Source organism: Balaenoptera acutorostrata, chromosome 5 (assembly GCF_949987535.1).
Source record: "Balaenoptera acutorostrata chromosome 5, mBalAcu1.1, whole genome shotgun sequence".
Lineage (NCBI taxonomy): Eukaryota > Metazoa > Chordata > Mammalia > Artiodactyla > Balaenopteridae > Balaenoptera > Balaenoptera acutorostrata.
This window is the reverse complement of record NC_080068.1, coordinates 144,172,104-144,198,190: the sequence shown is the minus strand read 5'-3', so window position 1 is coordinate 144,198,190 and position 26,087 is coordinate 144,172,104. Positions and strand designations below refer to the sequence as shown.

Below are 26,087 nucleotides of genomic sequence, written 5' to 3'. Positions count from 1 at the left end.
TACCCACAAAGTTCAGCCACGCACATAGGATGGTCTGCAGGGCTGGGGTCAGAAGAGCTGCCCACCAGCCCAGACTACCCCCTCCAGCACCCCAACCTCCACCCACCATGCAATGGCTGGGGACCCGGATCTAGGGAGGGGGTGATGGCTCTCGAGCCCGCACTCGGGGACCCCGCCCCCAGCCACGTGGATGCGTAGTTTGCCCAGATGGGCCAGGCAGAGGAGCACACTGGGGGCCACTCAGCGGACACTCAGTGCCTGTGGGGGACAGCCAGGTGGACAAGGGCTTTCTGCAGGAGGGAGGGGGAGGCAGGCCTGGCTTGGCCCTGAGATGAAGGTGTCGCAAAACAAGCCCGTGAGCACTCCACCTTGGGGGACCCAGCAACGCAGGAGCTCGCCCGGGCCGCGCCCCCCACAGTGGAGGCTACGAGAGCCAGGCTTCCTAACCCAAACAGAGCTCTGACCACAAAGCCTCACACGACTCCGAGCTTAGGCGACAGCTGCCTCTCCTTCCCTTTTTTCAGGACAGAGCCGGGCGCAGATCTCCCAGGTTTAGGGAGAGCTCCACGCAGGCCCAGCGGCTTCCTGCCCGGCCTGATCCAGTGGCGAGAAAGCCTGGTGTCTGGTCGCCACACCTGCCCTGCTGAGCAGCCAAGCTCATCCCTCGCCAGCCTCGCCCCATCCTCGTTCCTCCCCAGAGCTTGTGGCCGGAGGGGCAGAGACAGGTCTAAAACACACACAGCGACGTGGGGACAACTGTTTGCCCCCACTGCACATTTCCCTTCCACCCGTTCCCAGCCTGCCAGGTGCCCCCGCATGTCCTTTGAGAACGCTGGCGGCCGCCCCACACGCTGGCTCTCACCCAGACCCACTCCGGGGCCACCCAGACCTCACTCCAAGCACAGCCCCACCTGCCCTTCACACTGCCCCTCAGAACCCGAGGGCCCTGCTCATCTGGCTGCAAAGGGCATAAGCAAGGGGCCACGTGGACTTGGCCGGGACACACCTGATGGTCCCTGCTCCCAGTGGTGACCACGCAGGGATCATGACAATTCCGGGTGCGATTCTTGTTTGCTCCGTAATGACCTGTGAACGAGACAAGTGCAGTGGGACAGCCTCAGTGTCCAAGGACCTTCTCAGGGCCGCCCGATGCCTGCCCACCCCCAGACTCATCAGAGCAGCTCAGGGGGCTGGGGGAGACCGCTGCTCTGCATTCTCAGACCAATGCACCCAAACCCAGTTCTGGCTTCACAGCGTCTAGACACAGGGACGTGGTGAGTCCTGCAGAGAAAAGAGGCTTCTGGAGTCCCGGCAGACCCCAGGCCCAGGCAGCAGAGGCCACCTGTCCCAGCATGGGGCTAGCCAGCAAGGAGAGGAGAGAAAAGGCCCCAAGAAGTTTGGAATGACATCCAAGAGGGGCTGCCGCCCGAGAACCTCTCCGAGGCGGTGTCTTCCTGCCTCGCCTGCCGCCCCTCCTCCTCTCGGTCTCTGCTTCTGACTGTCCCTCGGCCGCTTGGCACCTCCCTGAGCTGTGGGTCCCGCTGCCACCTGCAGCTCTGCATTACGTGATTGTGGCCACCCAAGGCTGCCCAACCAGTCCCTGGGATCCTGAGGGAGGCCAAGCGATGTTCCTTCGGCAGACGCGGCAGCACAGGGGAGGGGAGCCCAGGGAACCGGCGGGGGCAGCACAGCAGCCTGATCCCCAGGGAAGGCGGCCACGTGGGCTCAGCTTTGGGAAGGGTGTGCAGATAGATGCCCACCCAGGGCACACGAGGGTGGCCCGGCCCAGGGCTGGAAGGGAGGAGAGAGGTCCACCGGCTGAGCCCGGCAGGCAGCGTGTGATGGGCTGGGCAGAGTGACTGGGGCCTCAGGGGTGAGTCTGGGGGAGAAGCAGGCAGGGAGAGCTGGGTCCCTGGAACTGGCAGACCTGGTTCTCACTGCCTGCTTCTCTGGTCTCGGGGGCTGTGATGACGAACACAGTCCCAGACAGCAGTGGGGACAGTTCTAGAACAGCTGACGGGTCACTGCAGACCCCAGCTGGGTAGCTATGAAGAGAACGGTTGGGCAGGTAAGGAAGGCCTCCTGTGAGGGACCTTGGAACTGAGTCAGAAACCCAAGGAGGGCGTCCAGGGAACAGGTAAGGGTGTGGGGAGGGCAAGAGCCAGAGCCAGATGCGAAGGCCTGTGCCAGGGGTTGTGCTTTGCAGAAGGGAGGCGGGGACCACTGGAGGAGACCTTCTTGGCTGTGGACAGGGACCCCCTCCTGTGGCAGGAGAGGGATCCTTTCCAAACCAGCGAGGGTCACAGGACCCAGGCGCAGTCACCGCGAGGGCAGACACAAGCCCCGTTCTCCCTGCTCAGCCTCGGCCAGGGAAGGGGCTCTCCGTCCCTGTCCCACCCTGAGGTCGCCGGCGGCCCCGCCCCGCGCTCCCGCCGTCCCGCAGATCCCGAGAGGTCGGAGGGCCGGTCCTAGAGCGGCCGCACCCGGGTTCTCACTGTCCGATTCTCCGGAGAGGCGGGCGCCCGGCGAGCACCGGGACACTGGCGGGCGCGAGGGGCGCGACAGGCGGGGCTCAGCGGGGTCCTGGCCTCGGCTCGCGCCCCCGCCCCAGCCCCCCGAGCCCCGAGCCCCGTTCCGTGGCGCTGGAGCAGCTGAGCCGGCTGAGCACCGGCAGGGAGACCCAGCGGGGCGCGTAGGTGCCCAGCACGCTCCGGGCGGGAGCCGCGGCGGCCCCAGGCCAAGCCGCCGCCTGCCCCGCCATCGCCGCCGCGCCCCGGCTGCCGGCGTTTGGAGCCGCGCGTGGGCTGGGACCGCCCTCGGAGGTGGGGTCGGCCCGTCCCCGCCCCAGGGGCAGGGGTCACCACCCCGCCCGGCGGAAAAGGGACGAACTAAGAAGCTGGATCTTCCCCCGTCGGCCGGGACAGAAGTCAGCCGCAGAAACAAGAACAAGGTCCCCTCGCAGGCGCGGCCTCTGTGTGGTCCCTGCGGTGGCGGCGCCCACGCGGCGGGTGCAGGACAGGGCGCCGGGAAGTCACCGCCCGCAGGAGGCCCGCACTTCCTGAAAGGAGTTGTGGAAAGATCCTTCCCCCCCGCCGCCCCCACCCCCCGCCAATTCCTGAGGTCCAAACAAGTCACGAGGAGCAGCAGGAGGCCAGCCTGGAAGAGGAGGCTGGGGTCAGTTTGCAAAGCGCCTCGAATCCGTACTAGTCATTAGACTCAACCCCGTAGGGCAGCAGGACCTCGGGAGAGCGGGCAGAGGTGGTCCTGGCAGAGGAAGGAGGGCGGGGCCACCTGTCCTCCTACGGGGGAAAGGGCTGTGCCAGAGCACGGGACCTTCGCCCAGGGAGGCGGCAGGCAGCCTCTCCCACCTGGTTATTATCTGCAGTTTACAGCTGAGAAAACAGCTGGAGCAGAGCTAGGAGATGTAGGTTTCTGTGCGCAGGAAGGCAGGGAGGAGGGAGGTACCACCCTGTTCCTCTTCCACAAGAGCTCCCCTGTGGGCGCAGGAAGTCTCTTGCCCAGCTTCCTCCCTCCCCCGAGGTCCACCTTGGGCATCTCTCCATGACTCCGCTAGTATTACTCCCGCTGAGGTCACCTGTGTAGCTCCCTGTGTGGGGCTGACGTAAGTGGACATGGTGCTGGCCTTGGGTTCTCCTTCCTCTCCACCTGCTGAGGTCACGTGTGTAGCTCCCTGTGTGGGGCTGGCATAAGTGGACATGGTGCTGGCCTTGGGCTCTCCTTCCTCTCCACCTCTCTGATGTTCCTGCTCTGCTGTGGGACCCCCTCCCCACCCAGAGGGCTCTTACGTGGAGTAGGCAGCACAGAACAATCAATGACATTTCTATACACCAACTCTGAACGTGTGGAAACCAAAATTAAAGACACATACCATTTACAATTATGTCAAAGAAATTTAAATACTCAGGTGTAAACAGCAAAGTGTACACAGGACTTGTATGCTAAAAATTATGCAACAGTAATGAAAGAAACCAATAAAGACCTAAAAGATGGAGAGAGATACCATTTTCACGGGTCAGAGGACCCAGCATAGTAAAGATGTCAAGTCTCCTCAGATTGATCCGTAGGTGTAACACAACTCTTATCAAAGGGTTATTATAGACGTAGACTGGGAGAAAACATTTGTAAACCATGTACCCAACAGAGGACTGGTATTCAGAGTATATAAAGAGCCCTCAAAACTCAACAGTAAAAAAAAAAAAAAAAAAGTCCAATTAGAAAATGGGCAAAAGCCATCAAGGAACATGTGTCTGTATCTTGACTGTGGCATGGATACACGGACCCACACACGTGACACACTCGTGTCAGGTACACACACACATACACAGTGAATGCAAGTAAAACTGGAGAAATCTTAAAAAGATCGTGGATTATATCAGCAACTGTGTTATGGCTGTGATAGAGTACATCTGTGTTTTGCAAGATGTTACTTTTGGGGGAAACTGGGCAAAGTGTACAAGGAATCTTGGTATTATTTCTTACAACTGCATTTAAACCTATAATTATCTCAAAATAAGAAGCTTAATTTTTAAAACTCACATAATGGGAAAGTACATTCATTTGGAAACAATGACTTTTTCTACTCACATTTAATGAAAGAGTTTTGTTTAAATTCTGGACAACTATCTTTACTGTAAGCATCTACACTGTTCAGGTTTTGACTCAAGCTGTACCAGCATCCACACAAGTGTCTCTCTGCACCTGGAATCCATGTGCATGTCTCTGGAACCATCACATCTTGGAGATACATACCCTTTAGTGATCTCCGCACAAAAACCACCTTGCATCTTACTTTAGAAAATCATCTTTAAAGGCTTGTTTAAAATAACATACAACGCACACAATTATGACTAAATCTGTGTTTCAATTTCTTTTTTTCCTTTTTTCTTAACCAAATATAGACTCTGATCAGCATCCCACACTACCATTAACTGAAGCTTTTTCAGGCTGATGTGTCCTCCTTAAACTGTCTCCTGCTCGTGATTAGGCAACTGAGGGGCATCTCTTTGCCAAGATTGGAGCAAAGGCAACATGTCTTTGCTGAGGATAATATCAGGGAAGAAAGCTCACCTTCCAAGAGGAGTTGCCTCATCCCGTTCGTTTGGTGTTTACTTGGTTTTTATCTTCTCCCCTCAGGAGAATACCAGCTACGTGGGGGCAGGAATCAGTCTGTCCACACCGGAATCCCTGGAGCAGGATGGGGCCGGCATGCGGTTGTGGCTGAGAGGGGACTGTGTGGGGTTGGTGAGCTTTCTGCCTTGTGCCCCCATCCGTAGCCCCTGCGTCTCCAGCCCCGGCCTGCCTGGCAGTTTCTCGGAGGGGGCCCACTTCCCCAGAGCGCACCCCTGGGGCAGAGTCGGCCAGACTGTCTGGTCCCGAAGCACAGTGTCCCCTCCCAGAGTCTAAGCCTTTACTGCTTCCCTCGGTTCCCAGCTGCTGAAGGCCACACACCCCAATACCACCCTGAAAGGGAAGTGAGTAAGCAAATCAGTATCTGGATTCTCTGGCTGCATCAAAATGACAGTGACTTCATCCTTATCCGTGTGGGAGTCCGAGCAGGGAATCTGTCCACTGAAAACACTTGACAAACCTGCACTGGACCATGAGCCTATTTACTTAAACAAAGGAACGCTCTGGCCACCTTGGCCTATGTGCAGTTGGCTCTCCCAGAGAGAAGCCCTTAGGGTGGCCGCTCCCCACTACCCACGTCTGCCCCTCTGTCTTCCCCCAGCATAGCTGGGGAAGGTCAGCACGGGATTACATACACCCCAAGGTCCTGGCAACAAGTATCTGGGACCCAGCTTGCTGCCCCTTCCCACCGGGGAACCTGTGGCCCCATCCACCCACACTTTTCAGAACCATTCAGCCTGTTGAAGAAGTAGGAGCTTCTTGTGTGTGTGTGTGTGTGTATACAGAAGATGGACAACTTTTTGTATATGCATGATGTGAGGTCGTATTGTTGGGGCGGGGAGGAAGAGAGAAGGGGAGGGAGAGGGGGAGGGAGGGAGGGGAGAGGGGGAGGGGGGAGAGAGAGAGAGGGAGGGAGAGAGGGAGGTGGGTATGTAACGTCGTGCATGGCCTGATGTCCATCTATTTTGTGTGTCTGTTATGAGATGGGTATCCAGTGTGTGTTCACAGTGTGTTATATAAGGCTGTGTGACTAGTGGTTAGTAAGGTATGTGTGGTGTGAGATGGGTTTTGTCTTTTGTGTGTATATATGGGGTAGAAAGTTTACCTAATTTTTCTGCCTGAATGGAAAAAATGGGCATCACATTCTTTGGTGTAAAATGCGTGTGTTAGGTCAGAAACCATGAAGGGTCTGAGACTGCTCTCCCTGCAGCTAACAAGGTGACCCAGCACAGTCTCCCCCGTGTGCATCTGTGGGATCGCGACCCCCGGGTCAGAGGCAAAGAGTGTTGGTTCCTTGCAGCCGCGGCAATGCCCCTGACCAGCTCCTCCACCTCGTCTCCACGGGCATGCAGGTGGCACCTGCACCCACAGAGGGGTGTGTTTCAGAGGAACCCTGAAATTAGGAAACTCTGATCTTATACAGGACGGCTGGGGACCTCCCCATCCTGCCTTCCAGAGAGAGAAACCTTCCTTTACTCTGAAATGTAAGCAAATCTTCTCCCAGTGGGGACATTCCTGTCTGCCCTGGAATGTCTCTGAGACAAACCTTCTTGATTTGGCTGGAAACGACCTTGCTCTGAGAACCTGGACCTCGCAGAAACAGAGACGTGAGATGTTCATGGAGAACTGCTTCCCAACAGCATCTATTGTTTAAAATACTTCAAGATGGGTGTCTAGGGCTTCCCTGGTGGCACAGTGGTTGAGAATCTGCCTGCCAATGCAGGGGACACGGGTTCGGGCCCTGGTCTGGGAATATCCCACATGCTGCAGAGCAACTAGGCCCGTGAGCCACAATTACTGAGCCTGCGCGTCTGGAGCCTGTGCTCCGCAACAAGAGAGGCCGCGAAAGTGAGAGGCCCGCGCACCGCGATGAAGAGTGGCCCCCGCTTGCCACAACTAGAGAAAGCCCTGGCACAGAAACGAAGACCCAACACAGCCATAAATAAATAAATAAATAAATAATTTTTTAAAAAATCTAAAAAAAAAAAAAAGATGGGTGTCTAATTATTTATGTGTGGATATGGCATGATAAATCTTTTAGCATGGTGTTCTGAGCTGGAAAAGTATGGGGTGTGTGTGTGTGTGTGTGTGTGTGTGTGTGTGTGTGTGACATGAGTGACTAATTTATTTGTTTAAAATGTGAGGTGGGTGTCTAGCTTTTTTCTCTATATGGCTGAAATTAATCTCATTTTTCTGTCTACTGTGTGGCATGATATTTTGTGTATGGTATGAGATAGTTACCAAATTTTCTGGTATACATTGGAAATAGGTATCTATTTGTCTGTGTGCTGTAAGTTGACTATCTAATATTTTGTATATGATATGAAATTGATACCTCATTTTTTGTATGTATGGTGCGAGAGGGTATCTAATTTTTCATATATGTGTTTTTGAGATGGGTATCTGTTTTGTGTATTGTGTGAGATGGTCATTTATGTATATCTTTGTGTGTATTTATGCTGTGAGTTATCTAATTTTATTTTTACCATGGAGATAAACATGTAGCACTTTCATTTTCATCAGTTCTAAATATTTTGTACTTTCCTTTGTAATTCTCTTTTTTTTTTTTTTTTTTTTTTTAAATTCACGTTCTTTTATTTATTTATTTATTTATTTATTTAGGACTGTGTTGAGTCTTCGTTTCTGTGCGAGGGCTTTCTCTAGTTGCGGCAAGTGGGGACCACTCTTCATCGCAGTGCGCGGGCCTCTCACCATCGCGGCCTCTCTTGTTGCGGAGCACAGGCTGCAGACGCGCAGGCTCAGTAATTGTGGCTCACGGGCCCAGTTGCTCCGCGGCATGTGGGATCCTCCCAGACCAGGGCTCGAACCCGTGTGCCCTGCATTGGCAGGCAGATTCTCAACCACTGCGCCACCAGGGAAGCCCTGTAATTCTCTTTTTTAAATAACAGCTTTATTGAGATATAATCCTCATGTCATATAATTCACCCATTTAATGTGTAAATTCAATCGATTTGAGTATATTTGCATATATATGCAGCCGTCACTATGATCAATTCTAGAGCACGTTCTCACCCCCGAAAGAAGCCCAGTCCCCCCCCAGCATTCCAGCCCCTGGCAGTCACTAATCTGCCTTCTGTCTCTTCAGTTGGCCGATTCTAGACATTTCATATAAGTAGAATCATAATATGTGGTCTTTTGTGACTGTCTTCTTTCACTGAGCATAACGTTTTCAAGGTTCATCCATGTTTATGCATGTGTTAGTACTTCCTTTCTTTTTATTGCCAAATAATATTTCATTGTATGGATGGACCACATTTTGTTTATCCATTCATGAGTTGATGGACATTGGGTTATTTCCATCTTGGGGCTGTTATCAATAATGCTGCTATGGACATTTATATGCCAGTTTGGGGCAGACATTTGCTTTCGTTTCTCTTGGGTCTGTAGGTGTGGAACTGCTGGGTCATATGCTAACTTCACATTTAATTTTTTCTGAGGAACTGCCAGACTCTTCCAAAGCAGCTGCACCATTTTACATTCCCACCAACAATGCCTGAGGAGTCCAATTTATCTCTGTCCTTGGCAACATTTGTTTTTGCCTGTCTTTTTGATTCTAGCCATCCTAGTGGGTGTGAAGTGGTATCTTGTGGTTTTGATTTGCATTTCCCTGATGGCTAATGATGTTGAGCATCTTTTCATGTGCTTATTGGCCATTTGTGCATCTTCTTTAGAGAAATATCTACTCAGATAATTTGTTCATTTTAAAAATTTATTTATTTATTTATTTTTGGCTGTGTTAGGTCTTCGTTGCTGCGTGTGGGCTTTCTCTAGCTGCGGCGAGTGGGGGCTACTCTTCCTTGCGATGCACGGGCTTCTCATCGCGGTGGCTTCTCTTGTTGCAGAGCACGGGCTCTAGGCGCACGGGCTTCAGTAGTTGTGGCACACGGGCTCAGTATTTGTGGCTCACGGGCTCTAGAGCACAGGCTCAGTAGTTGTGGTGCACGGGCTTAGTTGCTCTGTGGCATGTGGGATCTTCCTGGACCAGGAATCGAACCCGTGTCCCCTGCATTGGCAGGAGGACTCTTAACCACTGCGCCACCAGGGAAGTCCCAATTTGTTCATTTTTTGATTGTTTGTCTTTCTATTGTTGAGTTATAAGGGTTTATGTGTTGTTTGTATTCTTACGTATTTTATGTGTTCTAGGTACGAAGTTCTTATCAGATATATGATTTGCAAAAGTTTACTCCCATTCCTCGAGCTGTCTCTTCACTTTCTTGATGGCGTCCTTTGAATACATATGTTTTTTGTTTTGATGATATTCAATTTATCCATTTTTCCTTTTGTTGCTTGTACCTGTGGTATCATGTCTAAGAAACAATGCCTAATCCAAGATTTATACCTGTGTTTTCCTCTAAGAGTCTAAAAGTTTGAGCTCTTACATTTAGGCCTTTGGTGCATTTGAGTTAATTTTTGTATACGGTGTGTGGTAGGAGTCCAATTTCATTCTTTTGCACATGAATATTCAGTTTTCCATTTCTTGAAAATACTATGTTTTCTCCATTGACTTGTCTTGGCATCGTTCTTGAAAATCAGTTGATCATAAATGTGAGGGCTTATTTCTGGACTCTCAACTCTAATCCATTGATCTGTATGTCTGTCCTTATGCCAGTACCACACTGTCTTGTTCACTGTAGCTTTATAGTAAATTTTGAAATCAGGAAATGGGAGTTCTCCAACTTTGTTCTTCTTTTCTTTTCTAATTTTTATATATATATTTTTTTGGCTGCATTGGGTCTTTGTTGCTTTCTCTAGTTGCGGCGAGCGGGGGCTACTCTTTGTTGTGGTGTGCGGGCTTCTCATTGCTGTGGCTTCTCTTGTTGCGGAGCATGGGCTCTAGGCACACGGGCTTCAGTCTTGCAGCATGCATGCTCAGTAGTTGTGGCTCACAGGCTTAGCTGCTCCGCGGCATGTGGGATCTTCCCGGACCAGGGCTCAAACCCGTGTCCCCTGCATAAGCAGGCAGATTCTTAACCGCTGAGCCACCAGGGAAGTCCCTGTTCTTCTTTTCCTAGATTGTTTTGGCTATTCTGAGTCCCATGAATTTCCATACACATTTTGGGATCACATTATCAATTTCTGCAAAGAAGCCAGCTGGGTTTTGACATGGATTGTAGATCAGTTGGGTGAACACTGATATCTTTTTTTGCAGGGGGCGCTGCATCGGGTCTTAGTTGCGTCATGCGGGATCTTCATTAGGGCACGCAGGATCTTTCGTTGTGACGCAAGGGCTTCTCTCTATTTGAGGCTTGCAGGCTCCAGAGCACACAGGCTCGGTAGTTGCAGTGCGCAGGCTCTCTAGTTGTGGTGCGGGCTCTAGAGCGCACAGGCTTAGTTGCCCCATGACATGTGGGATCTTAGTTCCCCTACCAGGGATTGAACCCTCATCCCCTGCATTGGGAGGCGGATTCTTAACCACTGGACCACCAGGGAAGTCCTGGAATATTGATACTTTAACAATATTGTCTCCAATCCATGAACATGGATGTGTTTCCATTCATTTAGGTCTTCTTTAATTTTCTTCAAAAATGTTTCATAGTTTTCAGAATGTAAGTATTGTACTCTTTCATTACATTTATTAGTAATTTGTTTTTTAATTAATAACGCTGTACTTTTTAGACCAGTTTTAGGTTTACAGAAAAATTCGTCACAAAATACAGAGAGTTCCCACATGTCCCCTCTCCCCCAGCCCCCACACACCACGTCCCCTATTAACATCAGTATATTTGTTGTAATTGTGAACCAGTATCAATACACTGTTACTAACTAAAGTCCGTGGTTGACATGGGGCTCACTCTTGGTGTTGTACATTCTGTGGGTCTGAGAAATGTATGATGACATGTATCACCATTACAGTATATGACACAGAGCAGTTTCCCTGCCCTAAAAATCCTCTGTGCTCCACCTGCACACCCCTCCCGCCCAGACCCCTAGTGAACACTCATCCTTTCTTTATCTCCATAGTTTTGCCTTTTCCAGAATGTCATAAAGTTGGAATCATACAGTGTGCAGCCTTTCCCACTGGCTTCTTTCACTTAGAAATATGCATTTAAGGTTCCTCCGTGTCTTTTCATGGCTTGATAGCTCATTTCTTTTTAGTGCTGAATAGTATTCCATTGTCTGGATAGACCACAGCTTGTCCATTCACCTATTGAGGGACATTTTTGTTGCTTCCAAGTTTTGACAATTATGAATAAAACTGCTATAAACATTCATGTGTGATTTTCTGTGTGGACATACATTTTCAGCTCCTTTGGGTAAATACCAAGGAGCACAGCTGTTGGCTCTAATGGTAAGAGAACGCTTAGTTTTCTAAGAAATTGCCACACTGTATTCCAATGCGCTGCACCATTCTGCGTTCCCACCAGAAATGATGAGAGTTCCTGTTGCTCCACATCCTCAACAGGATTTGGTGTTGTCAGTGTTCTGGATTTTGGCCATTCTATTAGGTATGTAGTGGTATCAAAATGTTGCTTTGATTTGCATTTCGCTGATTACATATGATGTGGACCATCTTTTCATGTGCTTGTTTGCCATCTGTAAATCATCTTTGGTGAGGTCTTTTGCCCATTTTAAACTTCGGTTATTTTCTTATTGTTGAGATTTAATAGTCCTTTGCATATTTTGCATAACAGACATGTGTTTTGCAAATTTCCCCCCAGTCTGTGGCTTTTCTTTTCATTCTCTTAACAGTGTCTTTCACAGAGCAGAAGTTTTTAATTTTAATGAAGTCCAACTTATCCACTTTTTTCCTTCATGGCTTACACTTTCAGTGTTGTATCTAAGAAGTCACCACCAAACCCACGGTCACTTGTATTTTCTTCTATGTTATCTTCTACGGGTTTTATAGTTTTGTGTCTTACACTTAGGTGTATAATTCATTTTTTAGTTAATTTTTGTGAAAGTTGTACAATCTGTGTCTTTACACATGTTACGTGTTTTGGCATGTGGGTGTCTACTTGATCCAGTAACATTTGTTGAAAAGACTGTCTTTTCTCCATAGAATTGCCTTTGTTCCTTTGTTGAAGATCAGTTGACCAAATCTGTGTGATTCTATTTCCAGGCTCTCTATTCTCTTCCATTGATCTATTTATCTGTTTTCACCAGTACCGTACTAACTTGATCACTGTAACTTTACGGTGAGTCTGGAAGTGGGGTAACCTCAGTCCTCCAACTTTTTTCTTCTCCTTCAATACTAGGTTGGCTGTTCTGGACCCTTTGTCTCTCCATATAAACTATTTTTCTTTTTAAGATGATTATTTATTTATTTATTTTTGGCAGCGTAGGGTCTTCGTTGCCATGTGCAGGCTATCTCTAGTTGCGGTGACCGGGGGCTACTCTTCGTTGCGGTGTGCGGGCTTCTCATTGCGGTGGCTTCTCTTGTTGCAGAGCATAGGCTCTAGGCGCGTAGGCTCAGTAGTTGTGGCATGTGGGCTCAGTAGTTGTGGCTTGCGGGCTCTAGAGTGCAGGCTCAGTAGTTGTGGCGAACGGGCTTAGTTGCTCCGTGGTACGTGGGATCTTCCCGGACCAGGGCTCGAACCTGTGTCCCCTGCATTGGCAGGCAGATTCTTAACCACTGTGCCACCAGGGAAGTCCTCTCCATATAAACTTTAGATTCAGTTTGTCCATATCCACAAAATAATTTGCTGGGATTTTGACTGAGATTGCATTGAATCGATAGATCCAGCTGGGAGGAACTGAAATCTTGACCATGTTGAGTCACCCTATCCATGTACATGGAATATCTCTCCATTTGTTGGGATCTTCTTGATTTCTTTCATCAGAGACTTGTAGTTTTCCACATTAGTTTCTGTACCTAATTCACAAGTTATTTTTAAATGTATTTCTAATTTTCCAAACAAGAATTTTTAGAAAACTGTCTTATTGTTTAATTCCATATTACTTGCAGAGATGTCAGAAAGTGTCGTTTGTAAGAAATAATTTTTTTTCAAATTGTCTGAGACTTTCTTTGTGATTGAATACCTGGTCAGAGTCAGGCTTCAGCTGTTGCCAACGTGGTGTCTTCTGATGGTCTAGGTGCTGTTCTCCCATCAGTGTCTGCCTACTCTGGCCAGAGGAGGCTGGTGGGTGGCTGATCTCCCTGGTCCTTCCCTGGCTTCAGGGGTTTCAGCGTGCTCTTATCTTTACGTTAGTGTCTGGATCTGCGGGGTCACGTTAGTCTTTAAATCTGAAACTTCAGCTACTCTCTCATCAACTGTTGCCTCTGTGTCCTCTCACCTTTCTTCTGTTAAATCTGTCTGCCGGGCCAGCCCTTGACCACCCTTCAGTGTTCACCTGCCTTCCTGCTCCACTGCCCCAGCCTGAGCCTCTGGCTGTCATCTGCACGTGGACGAGGCCTCGGGGCCAGGCTCCACTCCAGGTGCAGGGTCTACAGCGCTGAAGAAACTGACGAAGGCATCCCCACCTCCCAGGGGAGCCTGATTTCCAGAGAGGAGAGTGAAGAAGACAGAGTCTGTACTGCGCCCAAAGGTGGTGAGCACTTCAGAAAAAGAGCAGAGAGGGCCAGCAGTGAATGTGCTTGCAACTTCTAAAGTTTTTATTATGGAAAAATTGAAACAAACACAAAGGGAGGGAGAATTGTATAATAAATACACATGAATATATCACTCAGCTCCAGTAATGATCAGCTTGTGGCCAATCTTGTTTTCTCCGGATTCCTCCCCACCTCTACTCCTCCAAATTATTCTGAGAAATTACTCAGACACCATATCATTTCCATCCCTAGATATTTTAGTATCTATCTCTGAAAGATAAGGATAAGATAAAGATAACCATAATTCCATGATTACACCTGGAAAATTGACCATCAAATATCGCTGCAGCCAGTCGCTCCAACTGATGCATGTGTGTTGTGTTTAATTTAGTTCAGTTTGTTTGACTCAGGATACAAATCAGTCATTGGTCTACACTCACCTCCTTCTCCATCTCTAGTTTCCCTCGCTGTATCTTTTCAGTCCCTCGCAAGTTGTTCTTGGAAGAAGCGGAGCCTGTCATGCGGCAGCTTCCGAGCTTCCCGAGCTGCCTCCCTCCTGCCGGGGTGCCTGAGATAAAGACCTGGGTCAGGAGCTGCTCTCGGGAGATGACCTTAGGAAGCAGGAAAGAGTGAGAAGTGAGACACAGGCAGGGAGGAAACACCAGACACAGGGGCACATTAACAGGGCAGCTTGCAGGAAGGGCACTTGAGTCCTCCCGGTGCTGGAGGGATGCAAAACGTGGTTCCAGAGGTGCTCCCCCGCTGCCACCCCTGTCGGGGGCTGACCCAGGCGGCACCTCTTCCTCGCGTGTGTGGTCACGGGGGCTTCTCCCCCCCCCCGCTTGCTGGAGAAGACCTGCGACAGAGACTGAACAGACTGTGCTGGCCACTTGAGGGCGCTCCCGGGGAATGGTGTGGGGTGAAGCACAGAGCATCGGCTGCACTTGGATTCAGGTTCGGTTTTATGGTGCAGCCTTTGACCAGAAGGCATGCATGTCTGACCATCTCCCTTTTGGGTTGGCATTACCATCAGGGCTGTGAAATGGCAGTATTTTTAAAAATTTATTTATATTATTTTTGGCTGCGTTGGGTCTTTGTTGCTACGTGCGGGCTTTCTCTAGTTGCGGCGAGCGGGGGCTACTCTTCCTTGCTGTGCACGGGCTTCTCATCGTGGTGGCTTCTCTTGTTGCAGAGCACGGGCTCTAGGCTCACGGGCTTCAGTAGTTGCAGCACGCGGGCTCAGTAGTTGCAGCACACGGGCTCAGTAGTTGCAGCATGCGGGCTCAGTAGTTGTGGCTCACTGGCTTAGTTGCTCCATGGCATGTGGGATCTTCCTGGACCAGGGCTTGAACCATGTCCCCTGCATTGGCAGGCGGATTCTTAACCACTGCACCACCAGGGAAGCCCATTAACTCTGTATTTCTTCTTCATGTATTAGCTGGAATATTCACAAAGAAAACGGAACCCTCATCACGTCTTTGGTTACCCTGCGATGCGGTCTGTATACAAGGCCAGGTGGATGATGGGTTTTCTCCCATCATCTACCAGGTTTGAAAATGACAAGTTGGTTCATCAGAGCCCTACAGCAACACCATGTTGGGTTTTTAAGTAGCATACGTATTTGTGGCTTGAACATATTTGGTGTATTTTAACCTGTTGCCGCTGTTATTCTCTTTGATGCTTAGTGGCCCGCATTTGGCTCCTGGCTCCTGGCCACAGCAGTCTGTGCAGTGCCTTTGCTTCCTGTGGCCTTCTTTGTTTCTTGATCCACGTCCAAGCGTGCCCAGCCATCTTCCCGGCCTTTGAACACGTGGGATACAGTTACAGGAACTGTTTTAACGTCTGTTCTATCGGTTCTGGCATTAGTGTCAGCAGTGCGTCTGCCTCAGTGACTGACTTCCTCCCCCACTGCGAGTCACAGGTCCCTCCTCTCCTCACCCTGTGAGTGTGACTGGACCCCAGATGCGGGGCACCGTCCTTGTCGAGTGCCTCCGCATCATGCTTTGTCCTGGCTGAGGTGGGGCTCCTGGGCGCACTTGGTCCCTTCCATGCGATTCCTCTGCAGGCTGACGGGGGCTGCCTTTCTGCTGAGGCGGTGATCGTCTGGCCTGGTGCCTGGCCCCCAGGCCTCCTGGGCTGGCAGGACAGGCCCAGCCCTCTGTGACCTCCCAGAACGCCTCTCCTGGCGCCTCTCAGGGCTTCTACGCAGCCCCGGGCAGCTTCCTCCATGCACATCCCGATCCGGGCTCGCCTGGACTCGGCACCCTCCGCCCAGCTCTGGAGCGCCCCTCCGGACAGGCCCTCCTCTCTGGCCCCCCGCTCTGCAGCCTCCAGCACTTTGGCCTCTGGTCCTTGGCTCACTCCATTTGTCCCTCTCTTTCGGGAGTCACGGCCTGCACTGCCTGATGTGGTCCAGCGTTTAGCCGCTTCCGGTGGGAGGGTGAGCTCAGACCCTCCACACACATGCTGACCTCAGGCAGCGGAGGCCGGAGGCCGTAGCCACCTGCTTGTCATGGAGCTTTGGGGTCAGTGTTGGCCACCCGACTGTTGCTGCGCTGCTGCGTCCCCCTCTGTGCTTTATGACGGGTCCAGGGAGACGTAAGTCCTGCTCCTGGCACCGCCTTCATGGAATCCAACACGGATTTCTAACACAGGCGGACACGCGCAACGCATAGTAGAAACCCCACATCCTGGGTATGTGGTAGCAGGCTGAAGACCCTTTTCTCCATCTTGCCCATCTTAATGGTGTGCCCTGGACACAGTCCTGCAGGCGAGCCCATGACGGCACGTACAGGTGTCTGGCGCTCCTTTTACAGCTGCAAGCCCCTGTGTGGAGGGTCAACGGTTTATTAAGGACTTGCACCTGATGCCATGTGGACCGTTCCAGTTTTTTCTATTACAAATTATGTTGCAGTTAGTAGCCTTGTTCATGGATCTTTTGCATTTTTGCCAGTGTATCTTAGGGATAAATTCCTACTTGGTGATTGCTGGGCCAAAGGATAAATGCCCGCGTCATTTTGCTGGATACTGGCCATCTCCCCTCTGTTCCCACCAACAATACATGAGATGAGAGTCTTGCCAACAAGGTAAGTGGTCAAGCGCTGGGGTTTGTTGCCAGATCGGTCAAGGGAGGCCTCAGGAGATATCCGAGCACAGGCCTGAGGGCGGGAGGAGCCATGTGGGCGGCCAGGGAGCACCACCCAGGCCTGGGAGCAGCTCAGCCGTGGCCGTGAGGTGCGAGGGCCCGGCACGTCCAGGAGGGCCGTGGAGGCCAGGCCAGAGCTGGGGCAGGGTTAAGAGATAAAACAGGGAGGGAAATTGGGGCGGGCGAGTGTAGACAGTACTTCTGAGGAGTCGCGCTGTATGCAAAGACGAGCAGAGAAGCCCTCAGTCGAGAGAGCCTGTTTGTTCTGTTCTGCTGTTCAGATGGGCAGCCTCGCCGGAATGGCCCACCAGAGGGGAAGGGGACAGGTCCGTCAGGAGAGGGGCAGGGAGGAGGCCCCGAGCGGGTGTGGGGTATGGGCGCCCTCAGGGGGTGGCTAGAGGCAGAGGAGCGAGGGCCGCTCACCCTCTGGGGAAAGGGGAGGCGTGGGCATGGGGGGGGGTCACCTCTCACTGCTTGTGACCTGGTTTCTGGTTCCTTCTTTTTGTTCTGCCCTATTGGGGTATATCCACACAAGGTAACCTGTACACTTCAGTGAGTTCTGACCCATGTACACACTCAGGATCTTATCACCACCATCAACAAAACACACATTTCCATCATCCCAGGTGTCCTTGGGCCCCCTTGACCTCCACTCTTGTGCTTTTGCTCTGAGTGAGGCCCCTGGACGGTTTCGGGCAGAGGAGGGACATTCCTTGGCTAATGTGTTATGAGAGTTACTATTTCATGTTAAGAATAGATTTGGGGCCCAAGGAAAGAAGCAGAAGGCCAGTCCTGAGGTGATACTCCAACTGGGGGAGTTGCTTGGCCTTGGGCCAGGGGTGGGGTAGGGGGGTGCTGTGGCAGATTCTGAGGGGTCTACTGACAGCCCACGTGAGCATGGAGGGAAGGACCCTGGTGCCTTGGCTCAGCAGGCAGAAAGGAGCCCTGCGATGGGGGCTGTGGGAAGGCCAGGGGTTGACCTTCTGACATCAGAGCCTGAGTTCCCTAAAGATATCCCAGCAGAGATGTGGCCAGGCAGCTGGACAGCGGAGCCCAGAGTTCAGGGTCAAGGTCTGGGGTGTTGTCACCAATGAGGTCACCTGGGAGAACAGGCGGGCAGCCCAGATGTCTGGTCTGCATCCTCAGCAAGAGATCCCAGGCCTGGAACAAATTTGGAACTGTTGCCATGCCTCACACACTTGCTCCTGGCTCTGCCGTATTTGCTGACAGGTGGCCACGGTGTCAGAGGGCTGTCAGGCGACTTCCTGGGGTCACTTTGCCCTCAGCCTAGGGCTGCTCCCACTCTGCTGTCCCCTGGGCCTCCACTTCCGATCTGGGTCAACTGAGCTCCCATTTTACTGGAAAACAGAAGCAGCTAGAAGAGACCATGCATCAGGGTCTTCCCCTCCCCCCCAACATGAAGCGCTGCCAACTGCCCCCTGCATCCAGCCCCCAGTCCTAGGTGGGGCCCTCGGCTCATGCAGCGCGGTCATTCTCCCCCTGCACCCAGTGATGACCACTGAGGCCAACAGGGCTCCAGCCCAAATAGCAAACTGTCTTCTCCTTCTGGCCTCCGAGCCCCGTTTGTGGCTTCCATCTACAACCTTGAAAAGTTGTCTATATTTGCCCTCCTCCTTTGAGCAATCTGTTTTCACCCCAACAATGCATCCACACTGCACTGGCCATGGCCCCGGAGGGGCCTCACAACCCTCATCCCTCCAGCAGCCAAATGGACATCACTCACCCCTGGGGTCCTCCTCCTCAGTCTGCTCCCTCTGGGTCTTTCTCACCGGCTCCTCCTGGACTCCTGGGTTTCTCCACTGGGAGGGCTGCAGGGGGCTCGGTCCCCCATCCCTCACTCGCTCCCTTGACCATCTCATCACCTCCAGACACTACAAGCTCACGCTGCACTCCTGCAGCCCCCAGCCTCACAGCAGTCCCAGTTGGGGGTCTAGCGACATCACCTCCCCAGATGGTCAGCAGCTGCCCACCCCACCTCTTCTTCTCAGCAGTCCCACCCTTCCCGCCCTCCAGGGCACCACCAGGTGTAGCGCCCTGGCACCCCTGCACTGCCTCCTGCTCCAGCCTCGCCCCCGCAGACACAGGGCAGCGGGAGCCCAGCCCCGTGCCCACAGCCCTCTGCTCAGCCCAGGCACCTCGCATCTGACCTCATCTCCAGCCTCTCTGTGCCCTCTAGCTTTTGGGCTGGTCTCTGGAAAGCATCCTCCACACCCCCCTCCTACTTCGGGGCCTGAGGCTGGCTGGACTTCCTGCCTGTGAACCGGCCCCATCCCCAGACACTTGCAGGGCTCGCTCCCTGCGTCCCTTCCGTGCCCATTCACTCTATGTAACCAACTCCAGACACCCACTGCCTCCCCCACCCGGCTTGTTTCCCACAGGACACCGCATTTACGTTCTCCTCTGTTATTCCCGCCCCCCCTCGCAGTGCGGACCCCACGAGGGCGTGGACGTCACGGTCACAGCTTACAGCTCCAGGGCGGGGCCTGCGGAAAGCCGGAAACAGGGACGAGTTGTGGGGTCAGCCTTGTTGCCTACTGTCCGGGAGCCCGGGAGGCAGGGTCCCTGTCTGAGGCGCCCCCGCTCCTGCCTGGTGCTAGTTCCCAGAAAGAACAGGAATGCAAGAGCAAGACCGCCTCCCTCGGAGGAAACCCCTGGTTCCGGAGCGCCAGCTGCCTGCAGGTTCCAGGGTTCCGCGAGCCGCTCCCCCTCCTGGCGCGGCGCCAGCCGACCACGCCCCGGCCCCGCCTCGGCCCCGCCCCCAGGCCAGGGATCGCCCGATACCTCCTCGAGGCCCCACCCCAGCTCTGGCCCCGCCTCCCCGACCCCTCACGGGTCTCCGTGCAGAGCCCGGCCCCGGGGCTCTCCAGGTTCCTCTCCCTCTGACCCCGCCCTCTGTCCCCACCCACACCTCCTGACCACGCCCCCTCCTAGGTTCCCGCCCCCGGCCCCCTCACCTCTCCAGGTCCCAGGGCCGAGCCCAGCCCGGACGCGCCTGCGCCCTCTGACCACGCCCTGGCCCCCGCCCCGGGACCCACCGACTCCAGGCCCCGCCCCTGCCCCGGCTGCCGGGTGGGAGCCGGTCCGCGCAACGCGCATGCTCCAAGAGCGGCGCCCCCGACTCTGCGCTCGGCTCTGCTCGGGCATTTCCGCCTCTTTGTTTTAAACTCCGGACGGGTTTTTTTCTCCTGCTCTTGGGGGGGACCCGGAGGGAGCGGCGCCCCCTCCCTCTCCCGGCGCGGCCCCCGCGTGCGCCCCGCTCGCCCGAAGCTGAGACGGCAGGTCAGTGAGTCCGCGCCCCGCCCGGCCCGGCCCGCGGCGCTCGCTACACAGGCCGCGGCCTCGGCCCGTGTCCGGGCCCGGAAGGCTCCGAACCCCGGCCCGCGCCCCTGCGCCCTCGTCGGCCCGGCCTGCGGATCCCCGACTCCGTTCGGCGGGGCCGGGACCCCGGGGAGGGCCCGACCCTGGGACGGGTCTTCGGGGAGGGACCAAGGAGGACTGGACCCCAGGACGGGTCACCGGGGAGGGACCAGAGAGGACCAGACCCCAGGACGGGTCACCGGGGAGGGACCAGGGAGGACCGGACCCCAGGACGGGTCACCGCGGAGGGGCCAGGGAGGACCGGACCCCAGGACGGGACACCGCGGAGTGACCAGGGAGGACCGGACCCCAGGAAGGGCCACCGCGGAGGGACCATGGAGGACCAGACCCCAGGACGGGTCACCGGGGAGGGCTGGACCCCGGGACCCACCAAGCAAAGGACTAGGAAGCACTCACCGTACCCTGAGACAGATCACCTGGGAGAGCCCAACCCTGATATGGGTCATGGAGGAGGGTCCAGCCTCACTATGGGTCACAGAGGAGGGCTGGAACCTTAAGACTCAGCAGGAATCAGAGAGAGCTGGACCCGAGACAGGTCACCGAGCAGGGCCAGGACCCAGGAACAGCTGGGACACTGGGACAAGTCACTGAGGAGGCCTGGACCTTAGGATGGGTCACCTGGGGAGGTCTGGACCCCAGGACTGGCCCCCAGTAGGACCAGAATTCTGGAACCATCCTTTGAGCACCTCTGGGACCCTGGGACAGCCCCTCTTTCCCAGGAGGCCATGACCCTGGGACCGTGCCATGTGGAGGGCTCTTGCCTTGTGACAGGCTCCAGGGATGACCCAGGTAGGTCATGTAGGAGAGTCGGATGTTGGGGCAGCCGTGAAGAAGGCTGGCTCTCAGAGAGGGCCACAACCGTGATAAGAGCTGGAACTTGGAGACAGGTCCCCAGGGAGGCCAAGGCTCTTGAATGAGTCACTGAGAAGCACTCAGACCTCAAGGGTGGTATGTAAGGAGTGCTGGGACCCCAGGCTGGACCCCCAGGGGGTTGGGCCCTGGGGCAGGTTCCAGAGGTGCCCAGAATCTACCCAGCCCACTCAACTGGACCCAGCTTCTATAAAGGCTCTGGAGCATCAGGGATCCTGGTCACCTGAGCCCCGCAGGTGCAAACCAGCCCTCTCCGTGAGGCCCCTGAGCACCTGGGCCTCACAAACCTGACCTTCAGCGAGTGCTGCCTGGGCTGGGCCCTGGGGGTAGGCAGGGTTGAGGCCCATCCTCCCAGCTCTGGGGACTCAAGCGTGGGGGGGGGGGGCTGGTTCCTAGTCCACACTGGCTCCATGCCCCAGGCCAGTGCTTTGCCCCTCCCCAGACCCAGAAAGCTGTCCCCTACCCTGTTCTCCCGTCCCTGCTCCAGGGCTGCCATCCTTTCCTTACCTGGGCACTGTGGTCAGTGTCAGGCACCTTCAACCACTCCTGCCCTCCCCTCCCTCCAGTGGTGTCACCAAAAGAGCCCCATTCTCAAGGTCTGGAGGTGTTTTCTGTGTCCAGGAATTTCCTGGAGGGGTGGGGTCCAAGCTGGGAGTGTGGGCTGAGGGAAGGGTTTGGGGCCATTCGGCCCAGTGCGTGTCAGGTGAGCCATCAGGCACCTTCTCCACTCCAGGAAAGGACCTTGGGATGGGAGCTTTGCTTCTCTGAAACCTTCGAAGCAGACTTCATCTAGATCTTGCCCGTGTTGTCCTTTAATTTGGAAGTGGGGATGGAGAAGTGCTGCCCTTTGGCTGGGGAAGGGCTCCAGAGTGTGTCCAGTAGGATAATGTTGGCGGAGTTTGAGAGGATGGAAAGCCCAGGCAGGCACTGGCTCCCTGGCATGGGGTGGGCGTGCAGCACATTCATTGCATGGACGAAAGGCGGGAGTGCTTTCAGAAAGGTCGACCTGCGTTAGGGTGAGGCATGCGTCTAAAATTCCCAAGGGAGATGCTTGACCTGGTCAGTTCAGTATTTCATTTGGTGCCACAACTTCACTCCTTGATTACTTAGGAGAAAACCGCTTTGCATTTTCAGTGTAACACTTCATTGTAACTAAGCTTAAGCGAATGGAGCCCCTGAATAGTCCAGCCTATTTTTACTTGTCAAATGTAACCACACTTGGGACCTTGTTACTCAATGCTTACTTTTTCTGTGTGTGTGTGTGTTTTTGTTTGTTTTTAAATTTATTTGGCTGCGTCGGGTCTTAGTTGCGGCACGCGGGATCTTTCATTGCGGTGCGCGGTCTTCTGCCTAGTTGTGGCCCGTGGGCTCTAGGGCTCGTGTGGGCTTAGTTGCCCCACGGCATGTGGGATCTTAGTTTCCCGACAGGGATCGAACCGGCGTCCCCTGCACTGGAAGGCGGATTCTTAACTACTGGACCACCAGGGAAATCCCTGTGGGCTTTTTGTTTTTTTGTTTTTAACATGTACTTTGCTTTTTAAAAAACTTAATTTGCTTTGTGAAGCTTTGGAAAAGACTTGTAAAACTGGGCATTCAGGTTTGGTTAGGCTCTTTATTTTCCCATTTTTGGATTTCTGAAGGTGTGACAGTGCTGGATGGTTGTATTATATATTACTGTCCCGTAAGTTACCCCGAAATGTAGTGCCTTAAAACAATACCAGTTATTATGTCACAGTGTCTGTGTGTCAGGAGTCCAGGCACAGCTTAGCTGGGTCCTCGGGCCCAGGGTCTCACAGGGCTGCCATCAGGGTGCCCACCGGCGCTGTGGTCTTGTCTGGAGGTTCCGCTGGGGAGGATTTGCTTCCAGGCTGCTGGCTGGAGACATCCGTGGGGCAGCTCGAGGGCCGGCGACAGGACAAGGGAGCAAGCAGGAGGCCGCAGTCTTCATGACCTCATCTTGGCAGTGATATCCCATGCCTTTTGCCATATCCTTTGTTAGAACCTAGTCACCAGGCCCAGCCCACGCTTGAGGGGGAGGCACTCCACAAGGGTATGCTTCCTGGGAGGGGGTGGGGGCCCCTGGGCCATCCTGATGCCTGGCGTGGATCAGGTGGTGTTAGCTCCTGAGGGGCCTGTGCCTGAGAAGTGCCCTGCAGGTGAGTGCACAGAATTGCGGAGAGCCGTGTGCTCAGCCCAGGGTTGCAGCAGCTCAGCTGTCTCTTTAGTTACACAGGTTGCTCTGATGTCACCATTGTGATGATATGATGACGCTGGAGCTTACGCGTGACAGGAGAGAAATTACAAATCAGAAAGATTTTTAGGAACTAACTTAGAACAGCTGTAGCAAACCGTAAGCTCCCCCACTTCCCACATACAATTAAATTGTAGGTGTGTATGTGTCGGTGATATAGAGTTCTTGGAAGCTTCAAGTACAGTGATTTTAGTTGTTTCTAGAGCTTCATTTTATTCCTGCCAATTATTTTCCTCCAGAAATGATCAACTGACATTTGTAAGACGTTTTTAAGATGTGAGATCCCAAACTGTTTTTATTTGACCTTTGTAGGGAAGGATGCTCCAAGAACCGGTGTTCAAGGGCCTCTGTGCTCAGCCCTGTGGCCTCTCCTCCCGGTGCTTGGACTTTGTGGCGCTTGGGCTGGGGCTGCAGCACAGGGCTGTGAAGGGCACCCATGCAGGGCCCACAAGGGAGGCTCCCTCGAGAACTTGTCACCACACGGAGGGAGGTGTCCCCTCCTGCCACCCTGCTCTGTGGACCTGCCAGGTTTCCACCCTGCTGGGGTGAGGCAGGGCCCTTTGCCAGTGATTGGAATTATTTCTTTGGGTTGTTTGATTTGGATTATAAAGCAAGGTTTGTTTTGGTCTGTACTGTTACTCTTTAATCTACTAAATGGCAGGATTTGTTACTTCATTGGAGCTTTATTTGGTTAATGGTCAGAATCGAATTTGAGACTGAAAATGTAATTTTCTTCTCTATTGAAGTATGTTGAGGTTTGGGGACAGTTTCTAACTACCTTTCTGATATTTGCTGTCACTATTGCAAAAATGCTGCACAATTCATTGTGTGTCAAAAAATGGAACTGTTCTTTAGTTCTATAAGTTGATAGTTTTTCATTGAATTTTAAAAAGTGAGGTTTTTAAAAATAACTAGAGGGACTTCCCTGGTGGCACAGTGGTTAAGAATCTGCCTGCCAGTGCAGGGGACACGGGTTCGAGCCCTGGTCCGGGAAGATCCCACATGCTGCAGAGCAGCTAAGCCCGTGCGCCACAACTACTGAGGCTGTGCTCTAGAGCCCGCGAGCCACGACTGCTGAGCACACAGGCCACAACTACTGATGCCCGCGTGCCTAGAGCCCGTGCTGTGCAACAAGAGAAGCCACTGCGACGAGAAGCCCATGCACATCAATGACGAGTAGCCCCTGCTCGCCGCAACTAGAGAAAGCCTGCGTGCAGCAAGAGACCCAATGCAGCCAAAAATAAATAAATAAATAAATAAATAAATTTATTTATTTATTCAAAAATAATTTAAAAAATAAAAGTAACTAGATTGTCTTTTCTAATCTGCATGTTTCTCCCTACAGCACTGAATTATATGAAGGCCCAGACGACAATAATGAAACACTTAACACGGGATGAGAGGGTTAAGGCGGGAGCATTGCTTCAGAATTGTCCATTGAATTAAGCAAAACCCTTCATTGAGAAGAACTAAAACTCACTAGAAAATATTGTCCTTAAAAACCAATTGTTAGGTTGAGTGGGTTTTTTTTGAAGAGAACTTCTAATGCTTAGGTGAATTTAGAGAGTTGAGGTTAACTGGAATTTTTTTTTTTTTTTTGGGCAAATGCATCAATATTTGCTGGACTTTGCTACGCTAACAACAAATTCCAGTTGTTTAACATGAAATAAGCAAACAGTAGAAAGCTGTCCACAGACCTCTTGACCTATGTGGGTCTTGTGGGGGTCGTGTCAGCTGCTATATTTGCTGATTCTTAGCAGGGCCTGGCCTGTAATAGGTGCTCAATGAAGAATAACTAAAAGCTGACCTTGTTGTTCCCTTTTGTGGCCCTGTTCTGAAGGTGTTCTGTGTATTAACACCTTCAATCTTTTTTTTTTTTAATATTTATTTATTTATTTGGCTGTGCCGGGTCTTAATTGCGGCATGTGGGATCTTTTAGTTGTGGCATGTGGGATCTAGTTTCCTGACCAGGGATTGAACCTGGGCCCTCTGCATTGGGAGCGCGGAGTCTTACCCACTGGACCATCAGGGAAGTCCCAACACCTTCGATCTTAAAGTCACCGCAGGATGCTCTCTGCTCACCCGCAGTTGCCTGGTGAGGAAGTGCAGGCACAGGGCACGGTCACAGGTAGTGAGGAGCAGAGAAGGGTTAGCCTCTTCTTTTTTTTTCAAGTAATTTACTCTTTTTTACTGAAGTTTTTGAGAAAAAAAACACAGTGGAGAAAAACCAAAAGAATTAGACAATGAGCACTCTTCTACCCTTCCCCTAGATCCAGCAATTACGTATGCTTTGCCACATTTGCTTATCTCTTTTTTTAAATATGTATTTATTGGTGAATCATCTGAAAGTAGCTGCAAACCAGCTGCCATGTTCCTTAGGTAATTCAGAGCACGGAGGTCCTAGTAAGAGGATGGTCTGCACACGACTGTAATGTCATGACCACACCTGAGAAGTAGACATTTACTCCACATACTGGCTAATTTCCTGTCTATTTTCAGCTCTCCCCGGTTGTCTCAACAGTGTCTTCCAGGGCGTTTTCCCTGAACCAGACGCAGTTCCCCGTGGGGCACTGGGGGTCATGCCCCCTGTAGTGTCTTTCATTTCAGGCTCCCCACTTTCCCCCTACAGCATCGACTTTTCCAGGCCATCTGTCACATCTGAGTTTTTCTGATTCTTCACTTACGGTGTCGTCCACCTTTGTCTGTTGTCCTGTTTGCTCCGTAGACTGAAGGGGGTGAGGCGGAGGCTGGGCCAGGCTCTG

At 52.7% G+C, this 26,087-nt stretch overlaps 1 protein-coding gene across 6 annotated transcripts in view; it reads left to right on the top strand.

Moving 5' to 3' along the window:
• The first annotated feature begins 19,897 nt into the window (after window positions 1–19,897).
• The window catches only part of PCGF3 (polycomb group ring finger 3), a 54,735-nt gene continuing 48,545 nt past the window's right edge, over window positions 19,898–26,087 (top strand). For all 6 annotated transcript variants that reach the window (XM_057546351.1, XM_057546352.1, XM_057546347.1 and 3 more), the window contains exon 1: window positions 19,898–20,105. The gene's annotated coding sequence lies outside the window, so the exon portion shown is untranslated. The remainder of the gene's footprint in view (window positions 20,106–26,087) is intronic.